Below are 12,607 nucleotides of genomic sequence, written 5' to 3' on the forward strand. Positions count from 1 at the left end.
TACCAACTTTATAAAAGTTGTATTATCAGAATTTGACTTAAAATCCAACTTTACAATTGAAGATTATTTTAAACTGCAGTTCCCTAGACACCAGACATGGAATTTCCAACTGTTTATCACATATTAAATGTAATAAGGAAACCCTATGTTATCCTATGGGAGAGGTAGGCCTCGCAGTAGTGAACATCGAATGTGTGAGTTTTCACTACAAGGACATGTAAAAATTAAAAGCACATGTCCAAACCTTTAAATACAATGCACCCTGCTCAATAGGATGTTTATGGCTTACCCTGAGGGTGACTTATATGTTCTAAAAATGAGTTTTAGGCTTGACAAATGGGTCATTTTGCCAAGTTGAATTTGCAGTTTAAAACTGCACATAGGTTGTAATGGCAGGTCTGAAATATGTTTAAAAAGGCTACATAAGTGGCTGGCACAGTAAGTGCTGCATGCCCACTAATAGCCGTTAATTTACGGGCCCTCAGTACATGTAGTACTACTTTACTAGGGACTTATAAGTAAATGAAATGTGCCAATTGGGTGTTAGCCAATATTACCATGTTTAAAGGAGCGAGCACAAGCACTTCAGCATTAGTTAGCAGTGGTAAAGTGCACAGTGTTCTATGGCCAACAAAAACAAATTCACCAAAACAGAAGGGGTGAAGGCAAAAGGTAGACAGGGCTATGTCCAACAAACCCTGAAGTTAGAAATCTTGACCAGATGAAGGTGCGAAAAGTTACCTCCCAACAAGGACTTCAATAGCTGCATAAGTTGCAATTTTCTGCTTGGAGTTTTTACCAAAACTAACAGTTTCATTGAGATCTCTTCTGGCAGCTATCATGAATCGAGTTGACTTTGTCAGACACAGCCTGAAAACCTACCCGCTTGGGGATTTAAACTTTCACAAAAAAAACTAAGCCAGAAGGTAAAATCCTTGACTTGGACAACCTGCTGAGGGTTTCTGACCTCAGCTAAATCATAGTGATTTCTGATTGGAACTGTGCTTTTTCTTGGTGCTTATTTCTATAAAATATTTAAAATTCAAATTTCTTGTACCCCCATATGTCTTTTAGTAGGTTTGGTGTACATTTTCTTTGTACGTGTTTCTTCATTTTTAGATATTGGTTGTGGGATTTTTATTGTGTTGTGTTTTGACTTTTTGACTGTTGCTAAATACTTGACACATTTTCCTAAGTTACTGTGATATAAAGAGGGACAGGCAGTAGTGAAACGCAGCAAGATGTGTGAGTAACTCTGGGGCAATATAGCAGTTTATAAAACCCTTATTGTGATTAGTTTTCTAATTATGTTGTATTTTAACAATGAATTTTAAGCTTTCCAATTTTAAACCTTTTAAATAATTTGATGAAAATGTTATGTTTATATGCTTTTATGACAATTGTCGAATAAAGCTTGCTTGACTGATTAGTTTTCTTAAAATACTTTTGTAGTTTAATTTGTCTGAATAATCTAATCAAATGTGTTACGCATCTGATTTGCCACATTATCTAAATGTGAAATAATTATTTATTAGCAATTCTGTTCCTAAAGACAATGAATAGTCATTCAACCAAGAGTAATTTGGGCATAAAAGAGACTGACATACGAGCCACTCACCCACTCAGTGGGCCTTCTGGGCTAAGCACCCGAAACCACTCTTTGAATTGCAGAGGCCATCTCCAAGAGGGGAAGCCTGACAGGGTGCCAGCCCATCTTGCCATACAAGTGGTTAACATGCATCTCTTCCTTCCTCTCTTGTGCCTGTTGATAGGTGAACAATGCAAACGTTGTCTGTGCCTCTTGGCAGTAGCTCATATGGTTTGTGTGTCAAGAAGTAATGCAGCTCGCTGTGAGAATTTGTGTGAATTACAGGATGCATTGATCATTGACACTTCAAATGCACCTTTTGGCACAAGGTTCTGCCACCCCTGTTTGATAGTTGCTTGAAAATCAACCACCTTGCGGCCCTCTTAGGGCATGGCTTGGGTTGGTGCAAGAGGCTCATCTCCCCTCACCGGACCCCCAAAGTCATGCCACAATTTAATGTCCCAGGTTCTAGTGTGGAAGTGTGACACCAGCTTACCTGGCCTTTCTCATCATGGGGCTCTCCTTTATGGCTCCAGGGAATAGTAGAGCTCTTGCTTCTAGCTCCAGGGGATGGTGTCAAGTGGGCAGTTTGACTGTGGTGGTACACCTGTCAAACGATAATGCAGGTGTCCTAAGGTGGTCTCAGGGAGGACAGAAATGTTCCAAGGAATAGAAGGACAAAACCTTGCTTGATCTAGATTTTCAGTATGTTCAATAGTTGTGCTTGGCTGAGGAGTCAATTGAGTGATGCTACCTACCATTTGTGGGATTATGACTGAATGCCTCTAAGTCAAAATCCCCTCTAAACCATAACAACAGAGCAGTGCTGTGGAGACTCAACTGGCCTGGGACAGCGAGCCCCTGGGACGGTGCATGCACCTACTAGCTTCGGAATGAAATGGGGCTACCCTCATTGTCCTTAGTGCCTGGAATATTTTTTGGAATAAAGACCCAAGCCAGTAAGGGTACGCACAGAATTCATTCTACAATTGGCATCATTTGCACTCAAAAAGAATTACTTCCTGTTCGGGAAATAATGTTTTTACCAGACAAAAGGAGTGGCGATGAGGTGTCCTTTTGCCCCAGAGCTGACCGTTCTTTATATGTCAATGTATGAAGAAAAATTTGTTTATACCAACAATCCATTCAGACAATCCATCAAATCATGGATGCGCTACATTGACGACATTTGCCTGGTTTGATCAGGCAATACAGCCGAACTTCAACAATTCTATGAGTGGCTCAACCAAAGAACACCGGACATAAAATTCAGCATAAATCAGTCCACGAGTAAAATGCCTTTTCTGGATGTTGAAGTGTATCCATCTGACGGGGGCCTTGCAACAACATTTTAAAAAAAACCTACAGACAGGAACAAGGCCCTCCTCTTCTTGAGTAACCATCCGAGAAGCCTCAAAGAGAATCTAACTTACGGCCAGTTTCTGAGGATTCGTCATAATTGTACATTCGAGGATGAATGCAGTGCCCATGCCAAAAATTTGAGTGAAAAACTACTACAGCGGGGCTACTCAAAAAAACTGCTAAAAAATACAATGAAAAGGGCCCGATGGACACCTAGGTTAGCATTGCTACAAAGAAAAGAAAAGAAGTCTACAGATCGCCAAGTTTTTGTAACCACCTTCTGCCCTAATTCAAACCAACTCAAAAAAAATATCCCCCAAAATTGGCATCTAATTCAAAATCTTGACCCAGCATTTTCTAATGTTCCTCTTTTTGCGTACAAAAAAGAAAAAAAGTCTTTCCAACCACATTGTGAGAGCAGCTCTTAAGACTGAGAGATCATCACTGAGACAAATGATTGGCTTACCCCCAGTCACAGGCCACCATAAATTTGGAACATGCGCCTGTTGTGACCAAACAGTTGAGGGTGACTGCTTCAGCCACAATGGAATTCATTGGAAACACGACAGTTTTACGAACTGTAAAACGAAATATGTGGTCTACGGGGTACTTTGTCCCTGCCCTATGCTGTACATAGGCAAAACAAATCAGGAAGTGAGACAACGCATCACGCAACATAAATCGCTTATTCGCAAGCAAGTGACTACGGCTCTGTTAGTCAATCACTGGATCAAAAAAGCCCATTCAGAACTAGATCTACGTTGGACAGTAATTTCGAAAATTGAAAGAGACCAAAGAGGCATTAACCCTGAATTGAGATTGGCCCAACGTGAGGTCCTGCTGATTGTGAAATTCAACACGGCTTGCACAGGGTTAAATTAACTATCTGAGATTTTCAATTTGTAAAGATGGATTCTGTGCTGTTCAGAATAGCACAATATACTTGCCAAGAATGTCCATGAATAGATTTCTACACTACAATTACCATAATGCCTAGCGGCAGCTGCACTCCCAGAATCCTTTGAACTAACCGCTACTATATGCATTGCAGCCTGGAGCGTGTAGCCATAGCTAAACTACCCGAGGTTAACCCAACAGACGCCGCTGTGTCTCTGTGAGCCGACGCCGCATGACGCCACTGAAGGTAAGACGCCTGCATGCAGCTTTACGCAGGCAATAGAGAAATCGGCTCCACGCAAACACTAACAGTTGTCCTGGGATTTTTTATAGCCGCAACAGCAAAAAGCAGACTTTGCTGAATTTCGCTGAACCTCGCAGCCTGAAATTCGACCCAGGTACGTTCTCGGCATGGTCGAGGTCGCCCCGATACATGTTTAATTAAATGAATCTCCTAATCTATGTCCATTCTTCTTTTTAGGTCTCGTGACCTATCAATGCGCATGCGCATTGAGAGAAGCGAGATTATATGGCTTTAAACAAAGTTTAACTAACTGTGGCGATTTGGTGCTGTGCCCGTGCGCTTTTAGGTCAATGCGCAAGCGCATTGACCTAAAATGCGCGTGCACAGCATCAAATCGCCATCTGTTCCCCAGCAGCACTCCTCCCACTCCTTTGAAGTGAAGCTTAGCTTCACTTCAAAGGCCCCTGCCGCTCTCCCCGCTCCGCCCCCTGCTGCGGCCGTGTCGCACTTCTCCTCCCCCCTCCCCACATTAATGCCCTCCTTTTGTCTCTCCCTATCCCTCTTACTTCACCTTTTTCTCTCCCCTTCCCTCTGCTTCGCCATCTCTTCTTTCCCTCTCGATTCCCCGTGTTTCCTCCTTTCCATATTTTTTCCGTTCTCTACTTCTCTCTGTCCCTTACCTCTGAGTTGTCCGCTCTCCCCTTTCTCTCACCGCACACCCCTTCCCTCCCTCCACTCGTCTGTTCTCTCCCTGCCCCCTTGTTTTTTTTTCCTCGCACAAATGTGAAAGCACTGTACAGCAGCAGAGAACAGGCTCCGCTTCCCTTGTGTCGTGTTTCCAGTGACTGCGGTAGTGTCCCTTACCTAATGAATGAGTGCTAAAATATTAATTGTGCACAAATGCATCCCGGACGTTCCTATGGCAAACAACCAGAATTAACAGGCAAGGCAACTGGCTGTTATGCAGGCACATAAGTGTTTCATTATTAGCCAACAGTGTGAAGTCCAACATTATCAAGTGCAAAAATAGTATTTTACAGCATGCGGTGCACATATTCGCAGTAATATAAATAAAAGGGCTACATGAGAAAAAATATTTTAAGATACATCTTTACCAAATGTGCAGCTCACAATGTAATGTCCCAGTCCTGCTATATGCACGTGCACTCCTTTCTCCCTCTCTCCCGCTGCCTAGTCCTCCCACCCTCTCCCTCTCCAGCGCGCGCTCCACTCGCATCTGCCTGCTGCTCCCCCGCCCACCCCCCCACTCCCCCAACCAGCAATTCACACACAGCAACGCCACTCACACACGCAACGCAACTCATCCACGCAACCCCACTCATCGACGCAACCCCACTCATCGACGCAACCCCACTCATCGACGCAACCCCACTCATCGACGCAACGCCACTCACACATGCAACGTCACTCACACACGCAATGCCACTCACACAAGCAACGCCACTCACACACGCAACGCCACTCACACACGCAACGCCACTCACACACGCAACTCATCCACGCAACCCCACTCATCCACGCAACGCCACTCACACACGCAACGCCACTCACATACGCAACGCCACTCACACACGCAACACCACTCACACACGCAACGCCACTCACACACGCAACGCCACTCACACACGCAACTCATCCACTCAACCCCACTCATCCACGCAACGCCACTCACACACGCAACGCCACTCACACACCCAACGCCACTCACACACCCAACGCCACTCACACACCCAATGCCACTCACACACGCAACGCCACTCACACACGCAACTCCACTCACACACGCAACTCATCCACGCAACCCCACTCATCCACGCAGCCCCACTCATCGACGCAACGCCACTCACACACGCAACACCACTCACACTCACAATGCCACTCACACACGCAACGCCACTCACACACGCAATGCCACTCACACACGCTACTCCACTCACACGCAACTCATCCACGCAACCACACTCATCCACGCAACCCCACTCAACGACGCAATGCCACTCACACACGCAACACCACTCACACACACAACGCCACTCACACACGCAACGCCACTCACACACGCAACACCACTCACACACGCAACGCCACTCACACACGCAACGCCACTCACACACGCAATGCCACTCACACACGCAACGCCACTCACACACGCAACGCCACACACACACGCAACGCCACTCACACACGCAACTCATCCACGCAACCCCACTCATCCACGCAACCCCACTCATCGACGCAACGCCACTCACACGCAACGCCACTCACCCACGCAACACCACTCACACACGCAACGCCACTCACACACACAACGCCACTCACACACGCAACGCCACTCACACACGCAATGCCACTCACACACGCAACGCCACTCACACACGCAACACCACTCACACACCCAACGCCACTCACACACGCAATGCCACTCACACACGCAACTCATCCACGCAACCCCACTCATCCACGCAACCCCACTCATCGACGCAACGCCACTCACACACGCAACGCCACTCACCCACGCAACACCACTCACACACGCAACGCCACTCACACACGCAACGCCACTCACACACGCAACCCCACTCATCCACGCAACCCCACTCATCGACGCAACGCCACTCACACACGCAACGCCACTCACCCACGCAACACCACTCACACACGCAATGCCACTCACACACGCAACGCCACTCACACACGCAACGCCACTCACACACGCAACGCCACTCACACACACAACGCCACTCACACACGCAACCCCACTCATCCACGCAACCCCACTCATCGATGCAACGCCACTCACACACGCAACGCCACTCACCCACGCAACACCACTCACACACGCAACGCCACTCACACAAGCAACGCCACTCACACACGCAACGCCACTCACACATGCAACGCCACTCACACACGCAACGCCACTCACACACGCAATGCCACTCACACACGCAACGCCACTCACACACGCAACGCCACTCACACACGCAACGCCACTCACACACGCAACTCATCCACGCAACCCCACTCATCCACGCAACCCCACTCATCCACGCAACCCCAGTCACACACGCAACGCCACTCACACACGCAACGCCACTCACACACGCAACACCACTCACACACGCAACGCCACTCACACACGCAACGCCACTCACACACGCAACACCACTCACACACGCAACTCATCCACGCAACCCCACTCATCCACGCAACGCCACTCACACACACAACGCCACTCACACACACAACGCCACTCACACACGCAACGCCACTCACACACGCAACTCATCCACGCAACCCCACTCATCCACGCAACGCCACTCACACACGCAACGCCACTCACACACCCAACGCCACTCACACACGCAACGCCACTCACACACGCAACGCCACTCACACACGCAACTCATCCACGCAACCCCACTCATCCACGCAACCCCACTCATCGACGCAACGCCACTCACACACGCAACGCCACTCACACACGCAACGCCACTCACACATGCAACGCCACTCACACAAGCAACGCCACTCACACACGCAACGCCACTCACACATGCAACGCCACTCACACACGCAACGCCACTCACACACGCAACGCCACTCACACACGCAACTCATCCATGCAACCCCACTCATCCACGCAACCCCACTCATCGACGCAACACCACTCACACACGCAACGCACCTCACACACGCAACGCCACTCACAAATGCAACGCCACTCACACACGCAACGCCACTCACACACGCAACGCCACTCACAGCCACTCATCCACGCAACGCCACTCATCCACGCAACGCCACTCATCGACGCAACGCCACTCATCGACGCAACGCCACTCACACACGCAACGCCACTCATACACGCAACGCCACTCACACACGCAACGCCACTCACACACGCAACGCCACTCACACACGCAACGCCACTCACACATGCAACGCCACTCACACACGCAACGCCACTCACACACGCAACGCCACTCACACACGCAACGCCACTCACACACGCAACTCATCCACGCAACGCCACTCATCCACGCAACGCCACTCATCCATGCAACGCCACTCATCCACGCAGCGCCACTCATCCACGCAACGCCACTCATCCACGCAACGCCACTCACCCACGCAACACCACTCACACACGCAACGCCACTCACACACGCAACGCCACTCACGCACGCAACGCCACTCACACACGCAACGCCACTCACACACGCAACACCACTCACACACGCAACGCCACTCACACACGCAACTCATCCACGCAACCCCACTCATCCACGCAACCCCACTCATCCACGCAACCCCACTCACACACGCAACGCCACTCACACACGCAACGCCACTCACACACGCAACGCCACTCACACACGCAACTCATCCACGCAACCCCACTCATCCACGCAACGCCACTCACACACGCAACGCCACTCACACATGCAATGCCACTCACACACGCAACGCCACTCACACACGCAACGCCCCTTACACACGCAACGCCACTCACACACGCAACGCCACTCACACACGCAACTCATCCACGCAACCCCACTCATCCACGCAACGCCACTCACACACGCAACGCCACTCACACACGCAACGCCACTCACACACGCAACTCATCCACGCAACCCCACTCATCCACGCAACCCCACTCATCGATGCAACGCCACTCACACACGCAACGCCACTCACACACGCAACGCCACTCACACACGCAACGCCACTCACACACGCAACGCCACTCACACACGCAACGCCACTCACACACGCAACGCCACTCACACACGCAACTCATCCACGCAACCCCACTCACACACGCAATGCCACTCACACACGCAACGCCACTCACACACGCAACGCCACTCACACACGCAACGCCACTCACACATGCAACGCCACTCACACACGCAACTCATCCATGCAACCCCACTCATCCACGCAACCCCACTCATCGACGCAACGCCACTCACACACGCAACACCACTCACACACGCAACTCATCCACGCAACCCCACTCATCCACGCAACGCCACTCACACACGCAACGCCACTCACACATGCAATGCCACTCACACACGCAACGCCACTCACACACGCAACGCCCCTTACACACGCAACGCCACTCACACACGCAACTCACCCACGCAACCCCACTCATCCACGCAACGCCACTCACACACGCAACGCCACTCACACACGCAACGCCACTCACACACGCAACTCATCCACGCAACCCCACTCATCCACGCAACCCCACTCATAGATGCAACGCCACTCACACACGCAACGCCACTCACACACGCAACGCCACTCACACACGCAACGCCACTCACACACGCAACGCCACTCACACACGCAACGCCACTCACACACGCAACGCCACTCACACACGCAACTCATCCACGCAACCCCACTCACACACGCAATGCCACTCACACACGCAACGCCACTCACACACGCAACACCACTCACACACGCAACGCCACTCACACATGCAACGCCACTCACACACGCAACTCATCCATGCAACCCCACTCATCCACGCAACCCCACTCATCGACGCAACGCCACTCACACACGCAACACCACTCACACACGCAACGCCACTCACACACGCAACGCCACTCACACATGCAACACCACTCACACATGCAACGCCACTCACAGCCACTCATCCACGCAACGCCACTCATCCACGCAACGCCACTCATCCACGCAACGCCACTCATCGACGCAACGCCACTCACACATGCAACGCCACTCATACACGCAACGCCACTCACACACGCAACGCCACTCACACACGCAACGCCACTCACACACGCAACGCCACTCACACACGCAATGCCACTCACACACGCAACGCCACTCACACACGCAACTCATCCACACAACGCCACTCATCCATGCAACGCCACTCATCCACGCAACGCCACTCATCCACGCAACGCCACTCATCCACGCAACGCCACTCATACACGCAACGCCACTCATCCACGCAACGCCACTCATCCATTTGCAAAACCAAAAGGTCAAACTCTTCTATTGCGAGACCTATTGCATTTTAAAAGCTTGTTTGCTACAGGGCATCTAATTTCACTAAATACAGAGCGACGAAAGCCTGACTGGTATAACCATGCAGTCAAAAATGCTATGCCATTAAGACGGCCACTACAACTTTTTGGAACAAGGAACGCGGCTCATTTTACATTTTATATTCGAACCAGCTTGCCGCTCTATCAGTACTGATGAGTCATTTTGCATACTTAACTTTGATGAACTGGCTCGATGAAACATTGTCGTGCCTCATGCTTTTGAGGCAGCCAAGAGAAAGATAAGATAAGTACCGTGCAGTCCGCTCAGATTTCCGTGTATTTCATCATTTCAGAGTGACATTAAGTGGCTACTCCCGCTTGACATCCAGCTTCAGCAGCTTTTCATTTGGATTTCCAGGTACATTGCTCAATCAAATCTGAAAGCGACTTTTTCCCTTGCAAACAAGTAAACGGTCTTAAAACGTGTTACCTTCACGCTTTTCTTTTAGAAAAATGCTATCAACTCAGAATTTTGTCCATATAACCGCCGTTTGCCGCAAAGGTGTTCTTTTTTGGTAAGAACATGCCACAGCTTCTGAAACTTAAACAGATCGCTGACAGAGACGTTCTTTGACCGGACATTTATTGTCATTTTGTGTCTGTATGTTTTTTGTTTCCCTCTAGAACCCGCAACGCCCTACAGGTTCTTTCGCAACTTTATTGTCCAATCATTGGATTACAAAATAGGTAAGAGACAGTTGCTTCTAGGTGGCTCTCTCATGAGATTGAAAGTCAGAATTTGTATATATGAAATCTATTTCTTTTTCTATTTTGGTCCTGAGGAGAACCCCCAAAACTAAAAGGGGTTCGAAAGGCGTAGGCCCGTGTATTCTAGTGTGGTAAACCAAACGAATGCGCTGTTGCGACAGCTAAGGCTGGCTACGTGCTATTTCAAATTATGTATTAAATGTATTATTGTTCTTTATGAGTATGGGCACAGCCAAGCCTTGACATCAAATTCTTGCATTGTTTGGTCTTAGACCCCTTACCTAGTGCGTTCAAATTCTTGAATATTTTTCTTGGTCTAGGGGTTTAGGAGTATGTGCATGTATGTGAGAGAGGTTGCTTGAGGGAATATGGCCTGAATGTTGGAAGGTTTGGATGAGTGAATTCAGTTTTTGACTTTGTATACATATTTTGTTTTGTTGTATATAGATTTATTGTGTTCAAACATCGAGTGTGGTGTTTATGTTGTGTTAACACTTTTTCTACAATTTTTGTAAAAACTTGCGGCGTTTCCCTTGAGAAAGAGGTTAATATGAAATGAATTATTTTTCCAAATGAAATAAAACTTATTGATGATTGAGGACAGAGACTGACCAGTGGCTTTTGTGTCCGTTCAAGTTGTGTTGAATAGCTATCAGTATTGGCATCTCTGGTTGTTTGGTTGAATGTTTGTGAGGCACCCAATGCTAAATCATTCATATGCAAGTTGATTCTGGGTCTGGGCTTTATAAGAGCAGAGCAGTTACCTTCTGCAAACTATTGAACATCATCCTGTGAGCCAAGCTTTTGTCTCCATCTATGCACCAGGGAGGAGTCATGGGGTCCTACGGGCTAAACAGCTCCAGTAATCACCATCTAAGAGGCGGGTGAGGCAATGGCTTTTGCCTGGGGGACTAAGTCCTCCAGGCTTTAGCCACTGAGCAGGGCCACCGAGCCTGCCTGAGGCAGGGTAGCAACACACCAGGGAGGAATCTGGGGCTGGTCTGGTCTGAAAAGTTCCAGTAACTCCCATTGAGAAGGAGATGAAGCTTTGGCTTTTGCGAGGAAGCTCGGTCCCCACAAACTGTGGCGATGCCCAGCCTGAGGCAGGGTGGCACTCCATCCACAATGGCTTACCAGGTTTCAAGACATTCACCAGTTAGCTTGTTGGCTTCAAAATCACGTGTTGACTAAAATGCCACTTGTGACATTTCATTCTCAAGGCAGAATCGGCCAATAAAAAAGTATGGGTGTGGCAGTTGATTGACCCACATCACTAGATAAGCAGGAGTAATTTATATTTCTTACAGCCCTACTTTTGTCCTACATGCTGGAATAAAAATAAACATCATGATGTAAAAAAATGCATTGTTATTTATTTTAGGTTATCAAGCAGTTACGCAAATCTAGGCGGTGCTGTCAATTTTACAACCATGAAAGAAAACATACATAGTACATCTATTGGCTTTCATATGTTGAGAACATCCCAGGAAATATGGACACCGATGGCAAATACAAAATTATTTAATAGCAGTCTGTTTATATTGCACAGAAATCTCATGGCTGATTATTAGTGTAGTACTTCAAAGAGGCGTTTGCGAATGTCTGATCAATTATTTCCTCAAGATTGTCTCCCATAACTAATATTTTCTATTCCAAGCTACACTCGAGGTTGTCTTTCTG

General features: G+C 48.7%; 1 protein-coding gene across 1 annotated transcript in view; it reads left to right on the forward strand.

Moving 5' to 3' along the window:
• Nucleotides 1-12,607, forward strand: part of KCNIP4 (potassium voltage-gated channel interacting protein 4) — a 678,040-nt gene that overhangs the window by 123,425 nt on the left and 542,008 nt on the right. The gene's annotated exons all lie outside the window — the stretch shown is intronic.

This window comes from Lissotriton helveticus, chromosome 2_2 (genome assembly GCF_964261635.1).
Source record: "Lissotriton helveticus chromosome 2_2, aLisHel1.1, whole genome shotgun sequence".
NCBI lineage: Eukaryota > Metazoa > Chordata > Amphibia > Caudata > Salamandridae > Lissotriton > Lissotriton helveticus.